General features: G+C 45.8%; 1 protein-coding gene across 2 annotated transcripts in view; it reads left to right on the top strand.

Moving 5' to 3' along the window:
• The first annotated feature begins 828 nt into the window (after nt 1-828).
• The window catches only part of snap25b (synaptosome associated protein 25b), an 81,023-nt gene continuing 69,685 nt past the window's right edge, over nt 829-12,166 (top strand). For both annotated transcript variants that reach the window (XM_037542131.1, XM_037542132.1), the window contains exon 1: nt 829-939. The gene's annotated coding sequence lies outside the window, so the exon portion shown is untranslated. The remainder of the gene's footprint in view (nt 940-12,166) is intronic.

Genomic DNA, 12,166 nt, shown 5'->3' with positions numbered 1-12,166 from the left:
GGCTGAGCTCATGTTTAGAGTTTTCAGTTTCTCTGTAGTTTCCCTCGGAGCTGCTTTACATCACTGCTTTAATTCTCCTCATGTTATGTTAAAAACATGTATACATATATATATATGTGTGTATGTGTGTGTATATAATGTATATATAGTGTGTGTGTGTATGTATATATATATATATATATATATACATATATATATATATATATATATATATATGTGTGTGTGTGTGTGTGTGTATGTATATAATGTGTGTATATATATATATATATATATATATATATATATATATATGTGTGTGTGTGTGTGTGTGTGTGTGTGTGTGTGTTTGTGTGTATGTATATAATGTGTGTGTGTATATATATATATATACATATATATAGTGTGTGTGTGTGTGTATGTATGTATATAATGTATATATATATATAGTGTGTGTGTGTGTGTGTGTGTGTTTGTGTGTATGTATATAATGTGTGTGTGTATATATATATATATACATATATATAGTGTGTGTGTGTGTATGTATGTATATAATGTATATATATATAGTGTGTGTGTGTGTGTCTGTGTGTGTGTAAAGTAACATGTATGACCTACATATAAAATCCAGTGATACATATGGGGTCTATAGGCCCCGCCCCGCCCTCCCTGACGCCCCACCCCGCCCTCCCTGACGCCCCACCCTCCCTGACGCCCCACCCCTCTCTCGAAATTGGGTCGATGACGTCAGAGGCAACTGCCATCTTTACTGAGGGCAGAGCTTCCCTTTTACGAGGTGGGAGGGGGAGGGTGATGAGGAGGAGGAAGAGGGAGAGGGAGAGGGAGGGGGCAGGTGGCTCGAGGACCGGGGGCAGAAACACTGAGCAGACCCAACTCAGAGCACGAGCACGGAGGAGATAGAGCGCGAGGCAGCACGCTGATCTGTGAGGCTCCCCGCGCGCGGTAGGTGGCGGTCGGCTGGCTGTGGTTCCGTCGGTCCGGTGACGCGCCGAGTTCTCACAGTCGGTCCGACTTTATTACTGTTTGGTTCTGGTAGCGCTTCGTTCGCCCGAGCGCGCGCTTCCCTCTCCATCCACACTTCAGGTGTGTCTCAGGTGTGCGGCGCTTCGCGGGGCTCGGGTTCACAGGCGTAACTGTAGTTGGAGCGAGTTGTGGCTTCTAATCCGAATCGTCCGTTCCACCTTAAATGGAAGCGCCAGAATGTAACTGCTGCACCATTTAAGGTAGAACGGAGAATTAGGACGAGAAGCGGGCGAGCAAGAGGAAATGTTTGGGAATTAAATGTTTGGAGTGAAAAGTTTGGAGGGAAATGTTTGGGAATTAAGTGTTTGAAGGGAAATTTTTGGGAGTTTGGGAATTCTCTGGGAACGCTCTGGGTTCACTTTGGTTGGCGTTATTTCGCGTAGTGTCGCTCGGAGTGGCGTGTAAATTGGTGGAAACCCTGGAAGCGTTATAAGGGCTTTGATTCGACCGGCTCTCTTACAGACAGCGTTGGGTTGCCTGTATCATCGGCGCTAAATCAGACGCTTTGCGCTCGTTTTGGCCGCCGAGCGCGCTCTGAGGTGGTGCGAAGCTGCAGCGATGTATAAATTGGTGGAGATCTAGAACATGTTAGGAACCCAGTTCTCTTGTAGAAAGCTCAGAGTTCGCCTCACCCCCTGAGCTCCGTTCTACAGGCTGTGGTGCGCATTTTCAGCGCTAAGCGCTCCTGGCCGGTGGGTTGGCTTCACGCTGGTCTGGTCATTTCCAGGGGAAAGATTCCAGACTGGTGGACAGACTGTGTAACATGTTCTGAGCGCGATTCTCTGTCATTTGTTTGTCCGTAATGAAGCACTTTGGGTTCTCCGTGGTCATCGTGGTTCGCGTAATGTTAGCTAGAGCGATGCATGCGCTGGTGGACATGTAGAGGAAGATGCGAGGAGCTGCGTTTTGTGGAAAGCTTGGGTTTGAAGGCTGCTTTGAGTTGTGGGATTGGAGAGTCACCGGGCGAAGCGTTTGTGCGTCTGTTCAGTGCCAAACGCGCCGTATTCTGAGTTTAGTCTTCGCCTAATTTCGCTCATAAACTGGTGGAAATCTTGGGTTTCACGATGGGAGTTCAGTCCTCTTCCAGAAAGCGTTTTAAGCGCTACTCCCAGACCACGTGGGGTTCGGTTTATCCGCGTAATTTGAGCAGGAGAGATGTATAAATTGGTGGAGATCTAGAACATGTTCGGAACTCGTTTTCTTGTTGACAGCTGTGGATGTAAAAGCTGGTTTGAGTTGAGCTCCGTTCTCCAGGCTTTTGTGCGTATCTTCAGGGCTAAACGCATCTCCTTCACGGGGTTGGTCTTGTTATTATGGTTAAGTTCAAGTGGAGGGGTCTATAAACGGGTGGACATCTTGCATAACGTCTTAGGAGTTTGTTTCTTTTTCAGAAAACATCTGGTTGTCTGTGTTCCAAGCGCTAACTGCAAACCACTTTGGGTTCTCCTTGGTCGTGGTGGTCCACCTCATTTGAGCTGGGGCAATGTATGAATTGGAACTTGTTGAAAGCTGGTGGATGTGAAACCCTGTTATTCTTTAAAAAGATGGTTCTTCAGTGGTTCTTTAGTAAACACAGTGGTTCTATATAGAACCTTGAACACTCAAAGAACTGTTTACATGCAGGAATGGTTCATCAGATCGATGGGGAATGTGTTGTGTATGGTTCTATATAGCACCATGAATCTGAAGAACCATTTATAAATGGTCTTTACTAAAGAACCCTTGAAGAACCTTCTTTTTTGCTACTTCGATGTACTCTGGCCTGTAAGAGCTCAGCCTTGGTGTGGAAAGCTGTGCTGGGGTTTGAAAGGCTGTTGGGTTTCAGGACCGCGGACAGCACTAAGGCTGCGTCCCAATCCAACACTAACCCCTAATGACTGACTGACTGACTGACTCTCAAGGTCAAATCAAACCAGCAGCTGATTCCTCCCTCACTGATCCGTGTTGGACCCTTCCTGAAGGGTCCTGATCAGTGTCCTGGATTCCTAAATGTTATTCCTGCATATTTTGTCTAGTAGCCAATCAACTAACCAATCAGTCAATGAATCGGCCAGTCTATCAACCTTTATTTAAACTCAGAGTGCACTAAGGGAGACCCTCATTTTCAAGGGATTGAAAAGAGCAAATATAAATGTATGACAGTAAAACTGCAGCAAAGAAAATAAAAAGTTCAAAGCCCAAATGATGAATTGTTAGGAAACGTGAAGACAAATGATATGAACAAATCAAAGCCATCAAATTCATCTAGGCACATTATTAATAAAGATAAATAAATAAAATAACCAAGTTGGATGAAAACATGTGTTGATAAAATAGTAAATTATTAAATATAATATCCATATCAGAGGGCGGAGCACCTTAAATATGACGTGGCTGGAGTTTATTTTAATTGGACAGAAGAAAAATGTCTGTTAAACCAAGTTTATCAGAGGAGAAATGATAACGTCCTGAATGTTGATTTGATTTTAGTCTGTGAGCTTTACACAGTCAGGGAATATCAGAGCTGTATTATCACCATTAATTAAATAATTATCATAATTAGCATTTTTGAATGAAGGTCTGTAGTGTGTGTGTGTGTGTGTGTGTGTGTGTGTGTGTGTGTGTGTGTGTGTGTGTGTGTGTCTCGCTGTTGACAGAAGAAAACCTCATATCTCCAAAACTCTACAGGAAAACACCTGCTCTGTTTTTAATGTGAGTCAGTGGAACCAGACGTCTTTCTGGGTCGTTTCTTTTGGGCTGTCCATCATGAAAAACTGAAAAATGACGAGAGTGGAGATACGAGGTTTGCGATATGTATAAACAGTTTGACATTTAGGCTGAATGTTGGTGAATTTGGTGCGGATTGACAGGGTGATTTCACTGCCTCAGCAGTAACAGAGTTAGCAGTGTGACTCTAATGATCTTCATTAATGAGCTGTACAGATTGACTCGTTAGCTGATCATTACGAGCTTTTCTTCTGGGGTCTCCCCGCGTGTGGAAGGTATGGATCAAGCTGTAATTTACAGCTTTTAAGGCTGACGAATGGAAACGTTGGTCTGGGCTCTGCGTCAGCGTGAGTGGGCGGGGCTTTTGTGGATATATTTAAACATGCAGTGAATAAATTTGCAGCTCTATTTCCGTGTTCATGAAGAACGATGGTTCTTCATAGTTGCTTGTACTGGGAGGAGTTACGGTTGCATTGGGAGGGGTTTTGGTTGTGCTGGGAGGAGCTTCAGATGCGGCTTGGAGGCATTTCTGTTGTACTGGGAGGGGTTTCGTTTGCATTGGGAGGTTGTTTTGTTTGTATTGGGAGGGGTTTTGGTTGTACTGGGAGGGGTTAGGTTGTACTGGGACAGGTTTTGGTTGTACTGGGAGGGTTTTCGTTTGCATTGGGAAGGGTTTTGGTTGTATTGGGACAGGTTTTGGTTGTACTGGGAGGGTTTTGGTTGTACTGGGACAGGTTTTGGTTGTACTGGGAGGTTTTGGTTGTACTGGGACAGGTTTTGGTTGTACTGGGAGGGTTTTGGTTGTACTGGGACAGGTTTTGGTTGTACTGGGAGGGGTTTTGGTTGTACTGGGAGGGTTTTGGTTGTACTGGGACAGGTTTTGGTTGTACTGGGAGGGTTTTGGTTGTACTGGGACAGGTTTTGGTTGTACTGGGAGGGGTTAGGTTGTACTGGGACAGGTTTTGGTTGTACTGGGAGGGTTTTGGTTGTACTGGGACAGGTTTTGGTTGTACTGGGACAGGTTTTGGTTGTACTGGGAGGGTTTTGGTTGTACTGGGACAGGTTTTGGTTGTACTGGGAGGGGTTTTGGTTGTACTGGGAGGGTTTTGGTTGTACTGGGACAGGTTTTGGTTGTACTGGGAGGGTTTTGGTTGTACTGGGACAGGTTTTGGTTGTACTGGGAGGTTTTGGTTGTACTGGGACAGGTTTTGGTTGTACTGGGAGGGTTTGGGTTGTACTGGGACAGGTTTTGGTTGTACTGGGAGGGGTTTTGGTTGTTGAATGTATCTTGGAGAGATGGATGTGTTTACACTGCTATAACATTGTAGCTCAAATGCCTCTCAGTCCACCTCCTGAAGTGGTGTGAATGATCAGATCATCTTAAATCCTGGGTTTGTTTATGCTCACATTTTTATGTGGCCTCATCCAGAAATAATCCTGATATATATAAAAACGTGGTTTTTCAATTCAGAATGGGGGCGGGGTGTTCCTAATGATATAATCCAATACTATGAATATGGATGGTGTAGTTTGGAGAGAGACTATTTTGTTCATATAAAAAATAAATAGAGTTTATAGTTTAGTATCACATAATGTCATTAGGATGAGATAACATGTCCTGCTGCTGAATGGAACCATGTTATGTTGTCCTGTTTGTGGAGCTGCTGTAAGGTGTCTGTTGTTTGGTCGTGAGCGTTTATCTGGGTCATTAGATCGGTTTACAGCTCTGTGTATTTAGGCAGGTGTGTTGGCACCTGCTGTGTCGTGATTTACCTCAGTAAGACTCAGAGCTTCTGTAGAGCAAATAAACACAGAGATCTGTAGCTTTTAAACGGTGTTTAATATCAGCTAGTACAGAGAGAGAGAGAGAGAGAGAATATTTATATGTGTGTGTGTGTGTGTTTGTGTGTGTGTGTGTGTGTGTGTGTGTGTGTGTGTGTGTATATAACATATGCATTTTTTTTTTGTTTTAAACAGTGATTTGGCATTAGAAAGTGCAGAAGTGTGTTCTCTGTAAAGGGTGTCTTATGTTCATGTAGAAAATCAACAACAACATGGAACAACTTGGTGCCCAAACTTTTGCATACTGTGAAATGTATAACTGCGCATCATTATGAAACTGACTCTTTAATGAATGCTTTTATGCTTTTAAGTTAGGCGGCCTAATAGTAATGAAAATAAAAGTGGGCCTAACACTGAGCCCTGAGGTACACCTTAAAAGATTTTCCAGAGTGATGCTCACCCAGACTGACTAAAGACGTTCCTCTTTTTGATGAGTTCAACCTCTTAGCAGAGCTCTACAGCCGATTTGCTGTCATGATCTACTGTTTATTTATAATTGTTCTGAATTAATCGCAAATTTTGTTCATGAAGTTGCAGTGAAATTTTGAGCTTCTCTTTCAAAATAACATTATATGAGTCACTACACTCATGTTTATGATGTGTAGTTCAGAGTTGTATCTTAAGTCCAGCTGATGTCTGTGGAAGAGATTATATCAGCGGTCAGCAATGCGAGAGGGCAGAGTGACCATACAGGTCATCATCATCCATCAGATATGATACAGTGTCCTCCAGCTCGGACTTACAGTGACTCACACAGTGACTATCAGAGAGAGGGAGAGAGAGAGAAGGAGAATGAGTGGCAGAGAGAAAAGAGAAGGAGAGAGAGGAGATAAGAGGCACAGTGAGAAATAAAGATTGATGGAGAAAAGATGTTATAAGTGCTCATTTCCTGTACAGTGTGTTTGTATACGAGTGCGTGAGAGGAAAGAGAGAGAGTATTATGTGAGAGACTGAGTTAGTGAGAGAGAGAGGGAGAGAGAGAGAGAGAGAGAGTAAAGAGAGAGAGAGAGAGAGTAAAGAGAGAGAGTATTATGTGAGAGACTGAGTTAGTGAGAGAGAGAGGGAGAGAGAGAGAGAGAGAGAGAGAGAGAGGAAAGAGAGAGAGTATTATGTGAGAGACTGAGTTAGTGAGTTAGTGAGTGAGTGAGTGAGTGAGTGAGTGAGTGAGAGAGTAAAGGGAGAGAGAGAGTATTGTGTGAGTGAGTGAGTGAGAGAGTAAAGGGAGAGAGATAGAGTATTGTGTGAGTGAGTGAGTAAAGGGAGAGAGATAGAGTATTGTGTGAGTGAGTGAGTGAGTGGGCGAGTGAGTGAGAGAGTAAAGGGAGAGAGATAGAGTATTGTGTGAGTGAGTGAGAGAGTAAAGGGAGAGAGATAGAGTATTGTGTGAGTGAGTGAGTAAAGGGAGAGAGATAGAGTATTGTGTGAGTGAGTGAGTGAATAAAGGGAGAGAGATAGAGTATTGTGTGAGTGAGTGAGTAAAGGGAGAGAGATAGAGTATTGTGTGAGTGAGTGAGTAAAGGGAGAGAGATAGAGTATTGTGTGAGTGAGTGGGCGAGTGAGTGAGAGAGTAAAGGGAGAGAGATAGAGTATTGTGTGAGTGAGTGAGAGAGTAAAGGGAGAGAGATAGAGTATTGTGTGAGTGAGTGAGAGAGTAAAGGGAGAGAGATAGAGTATTGTGTGAGTGAGTGAGTGGGCGAGCGAGTGAGAGAGTAAAGGGAGAGAGAGAGAGTATTGTGTGAGTGAGCGAGTGAGAGAGTAAAGGGAGAGAGAGAGAGAGTATTGTGTGAGTGAGTGAGTGAGTGAGTGAGTGAGTGAGTGAGTGAGTGAGAGAGTGGGCGAGTGAGTGAGAGAGTAAAGGGAGAGAGATAGAGTATTGTGTGAGTGAGTGAGTGGGCGAGTGAGTGAGAGAGTAAAGGGAGAGAGAGAGAGAGTATTGTGTGAGTGAGTGAGTGAGTGAGTGAGTGGGCGAGCGAGTGAGAGAGTAAAGGGAGAGAGAGAGAGTATTGTGTGAGTGAGTGAGTGGGCGAGTGAGTGAGTGAGTAAGTGAGTAAAGGGAGAGAGAGAGTATTGTGTGAGTGAGTGAGTGAGTGAGAGAGTTAAGGGAGAGAGAGAGAGTATTGTGTGAGTGAGTGAGTGAGTGAGTGAGTGAGTGAGTAAAGGGAGAGAGAGAGTATTGTGTGAGTGAGTGAGTGAGTGAGAGAGTTAAGGGAGAGAGAGAGAGTATTGTGTGAGTGAGTGAGTGAGTGAGTGAGTGAGTGAGTAAAGGGAGAGAGAGAGTATTGTGTGAGTGAGTGAGTGAGTGAGTGAGTGAGTGAGTGAGTGAGTAAAGGGAGAGATAGAGTATTGTGTGAGTGAGTGAGTGGGCGAGTGAGTGAGAGAGTAAAGGGAGAGAGAGAGAGTATTGTGTGAGTGAGTGAGTGGGCGAGTGAGTGAGAGAGTAAAGGGAGAGAGAGAGAGTATTGTGTGAGTGAGTGAGTGGGCGAGTGAGTGAGAGAGTAAAGGGAGAGAGAGAGAGTATTGTGTGAGTGAGTGAGTGAGAGAGTGGGCGAGCGAGTGAGAGAGTAAAGGGAGAGAGAGAGAGTATTGTGTGAGTGAGTGAGTGAGTGAGTAAAGGGAGAGAGAGAGTATTGTGTGAGTGAGTGAGTGAGTGAGTGAGAGAGTAAAGGGAGAGAGAGTATTGTGTGAGTGAGTGAGTGGGCGAGTGAGTGAGAGAGTAAAGGGAGAGAGAGAGAGTATTGTGTGAGTGAGTGAGAGAGTAAAGGGAGAGAGATAGAGTATTGTGTGAGTGAGTGAGTGAGTGAGAGAGTGGGCGAGCGAGTGAGAGAGTAAAGAGAGATAGAGTATTGTGTGAGTGAGTGAGAGAGTAAAGGGAGAGAGATAGAGTATTGTGTGAGTGGGCGAGTGAGTGAGAGAGTAAAGGGAGAGAGAGAGAGTATTGTGTGAGTGAGTGAGTGAGTGAGAGAGTGGGCGAGCGAGTGAGAGAGTAAAGAGAGATAGAGTATTGTGTGAGTGAGTGAGTGGGCGAGTGAGTGAGAGAGTAAAGGGAAAGAGAGAGAGTATTGTGTGAGTGAGTGAGTGAGTGAGTAAAGGGAGGAATAGAGTATTGTGTGAGTGAGTGAGTGAGTGAGTGAGTGAGTGAGAGAGTAAAGGGAGAGAGAGAGAGTATTGTGTGAGTGAGTGAGTGAGTGAGTGAGTGAGTGAGTGAGTGTGTGAGTGAGTGAGTAAAGGGAGAGAGATAGAGTATTGTGTGAGTGAGTGGGCGAGTGAGTGAGAGAGTAAAGGGAGAGAGATAGAGTATTGTGTGAGTGAGTGAGAGAGTAAAGGGAGAGAGATAGAGTATTGTGTGAGTGAGTGAGAGAGTAAAGGGAGAGAGATAGAGTATTGTGTGAGTGAGTGAGTGGGCGAGCGAGTGAGAGAGTAAAGGGAGAGAGAGAGAGTATTGTGTGAGTGAGCGAGTGAGAGAGTAAAGGGAGAGAGAGAGAGAGTATTGTGTGAGTGAGTGAGTGAGTGAGTGAGTGAGTGAGTGAGTGAGTGAGTGAGAGAGTGGGCGAGTGAGTGAGAGAGTAAAGGGAGAGAGATAGAGTATTGTGTGAGTGAGTGAGTGGGCGAGTGAGTGAGAGAGTAAAGGGAGAGAGAGAGAGAGTATTGTGTGAGTGAGTGAGTGAGTGAGTGAGTGGGCGAGCGAGTGAGAGAGTAAAGGGAGAGAGAGAGAGTATTGTGTGAGTGAGTGAGTGGGCGAGTGAGTGAGTGAGTAAGTGAGTAAAGGGAGAGAGAGAGTATTGTGTGAGTGAGTGAGTGAGTGAGAGAGTTAAGGGAGAGAGAGAGAGTATTGTGTGAGTGAGTGAGTGAGTGAGTGAGTGAGTGAGTAAAGGGAGAGAGAGAGTATTGTGTGAGTGAGTGAGTGAGTGAGAGAGTTAAGGGAGAGAGAGAGAGTATTGTGTGAGTGAGTGAGTGAGTGAGTGAGTGAGTGAGTAAAGGGAGAGAGAGAGTATTGTGTGAGTGAGTGAGTGAGTGAGTGAGTGAGTGAGTGAGTGAGTAAAGGGAGAGATAGAGTATTGTGTGAGTGAGTGAGTGGGCGAGTGAGTGAGAGAGTAAAGGGAGAGAGAGAGAGTATTGTGTGAGTGAGTGAGTGGGCGAGTGAGTGAGAGAGTAAAGGGAGAGAGAGAGAGTATTGTGTGAGTGAGTGAGTGGGCGAGTGAGTGAGAGAGTAAAGGGAGAGAGAGAGAGTATTGTGTGAGTGAGTGAGTGAGAGAGTGGGCGAGCGAGTGAGAGAGTAAAGGGAGAGAGAGAGAGTATTGTGTGAGTGAGTGAGTGAGTGAGTAAAGGGAGAGAGAGAGTATTGTGTGAGTGAGTGAGTGAGTGAGTGAGAGAGTAAAGGGAGAGAGAGTATTGTGTGAGTGAGTGAGTGGGCGAGTGAGTGAGAGAGTAAAGGGAGAGAGAGAGAGTATTGTGTGAGTGAGTGAGAGAGTAAAGGGAGAGAGATAGAGTATTGTGTGAGTGAGTGAGTGAGTGAGAGAGTGGGCGAGCGAGTGAGAGAGTAAAGAGAGATAGAGTATTGTGTGAGTGAGTGAGAGAGTAAAGGGAGAGAGATAGAGTATTGTGTGAGTGGGCGAGTGAGTGAGAGAGTAAAGGGAGAGAGAGAGAGTATTGTGTGAGTGAGTGAGTGAGTGAGAGAGTGGGCGAGCGAGTGAGAGAGTAAAGAGAGATAGAGTATTGTGTGAGTGAGTGAGTGGGCGAGTGAGTGAGAGAGTAAAGGGAAAGAGAGAGAGTATTGTGTGAGTGAGTGAGTGAGTGAGTAAAGGGAGGAATAGAGTATTGTGTGAGTGAGTGAGTGAGTGAGTGAGTGAGTGAGAGAGTAAAGGGAGAGAGAGAGAGTATTGTGTGAGTGAGTGAGTGAGTGAGTGAGTGAGTAAAGGGAGAGATAGAGTATTGTGTGAGTGAGTGAGTGAGTGAGTGAGTGAGTAAAGGGAGAGAGAGAGAGTATTGTGTGAGTGAGTGAGTGAGTGAGTGAGTGAGTGAGTGAGTGAGTGGGCGAGCGAGTGAGAGAGTAAAGAGAGATAGAGTATTGTGTGAGTGAGTGAGTGGGCGAGTGAGTGAGAGAGTAAAGGGAGAGAGAGAGTATTGTGTGAGTGAGTGAGTGAGTGAGTGGGCGAGCGAGTGAGAGAGTAAAGGGAGAGAGAGAGTATTGAGTGAGTGAGTGAGTGAGTGAGTGGGCGAGCGAGTGAGAGAGTAAAGGGAGAGAGAGAGAGTATTGTGTGAGTGAGTGAGTGAGTGAGTGGGCGAGCGAGTGAGTGAGTAAAGAGAGATAGAGTATTGTGTGAGTGAGTGAGTGGGCGAGTGAGTGAGAGAGTAAAGGGAGAGAGAGAGTATTGTGTGAGTGAGTGAGTGAGTGAGTGGGCGAGCGAGTGAGAGAGTAAAGGGAGAGAGAGAGTATTGAGTGAGTGAGTGAGTGAGTGAGTGAGTGAGTGAGTGGGCGAGCGAGTGAGAGAGTAAAGGGAGAGAGAGAGAGTATTGTGTGAGTGAGTGAGTGAGTGAGTGAGTGGGCGAGCGAGTGAGTGAGTGGGCGAGCGAGTGAGAGAGTAAAGGGAGAGAGAGAGTATTGAGTGAGTGAGTGAGTGAGTGAGTGGGCGAGCGAGTGAGTGAGTGAGTGAGTGGGCGAGCGAGTGAGCGAGTAAAGGGAGAGAGAGAGTATTGAGTGAGTGAGTGAGTGAGTGGGCGAGCGAGTGAGAGAGTAAAGAGAGATAGAGTATTGTGTGAGTGAGTGAGTGGGCGAGTGAGTGAGAGAGTAAAGGGAGAGAGAGAGTATTGTGTGAGTGAGTGAGTGAGTGAGTGAGTGAGTGGGCGAGCGAGTGAGAGAGTAAAGGGAGAGAGAGAGTATTGAGTGAGTGAGTGAGTGAGTGAGTGGGCGAGCGAGTGAGAGAGTAAAGGGAGAGAGAGAGTATTGAGTGAGTGAGTGAGTGAGTGAGTGGGCGAGCGAGTGAGAGAGTAAAGGGAGAGAGAGAGAGTATTGTGTGAGTGAGTGAGTGAGTGAGTGGGCGAGCGAGTGAGTGAGTGGGCGAGCGAGTGAGCGAGTAAAGGGAGAGAGAGAGTATTGAGTGAGTGAGTGAGTGAGTGAGTGGGCGAGCGAGTGAGAGAGTAAAGGGAGAGAGAGAGTATTGAGTGAGTGAGTGAGTGAGTGAGTGGGCGAGCGAGTGAGAGAGTAAAGGGAGAGAGAGAGAGTATTGTGTGAGTGAGTGAGTGAGTGAGTGAGTGGGCGAGCGAGTGAGCGAGTAAAGGGAGAGAGAGAGTATTGAGTGAGTGAGTGAGTGAGTGGGCGAGCGAGTGAGAGAGTAAAGGGAGAGAGAGAGTATTGAGTGAGTGAGTGAGTGAGTGGGCGAGCGAGTGAGAGAGTAAAGGGAGAGAGAGAGAGTATTGTGTGAGTGAGTGAGTGAGTGAGTGAGTGAGTGAGTGAGTGAGTGGGCGAGCGAGTGAGTGAGTGAGTGAGTGGGCGAGCGAGTGAGCGAGTAAAGGGAGAGAGAGAGTATTGAGTGAGTGAGTGAGTGAGTGGGCGAGCGAGTGAGAGAGTAAAGGGAGAGAGAGAGTATTGAGTGAGTGAGTG

Source organism: Pygocentrus nattereri, chromosome 10 (assembly GCF_015220715.1).
Source record: "Pygocentrus nattereri isolate fPygNat1 chromosome 10, fPygNat1.pri, whole genome shotgun sequence".
Classification (NCBI taxonomy): Eukaryota; Metazoa; Chordata; class Actinopteri; order Characiformes; family Serrasalmidae; genus Pygocentrus; species Pygocentrus nattereri.
This window is presented reverse-complemented; position numbering and strand designations above follow the sequence as displayed.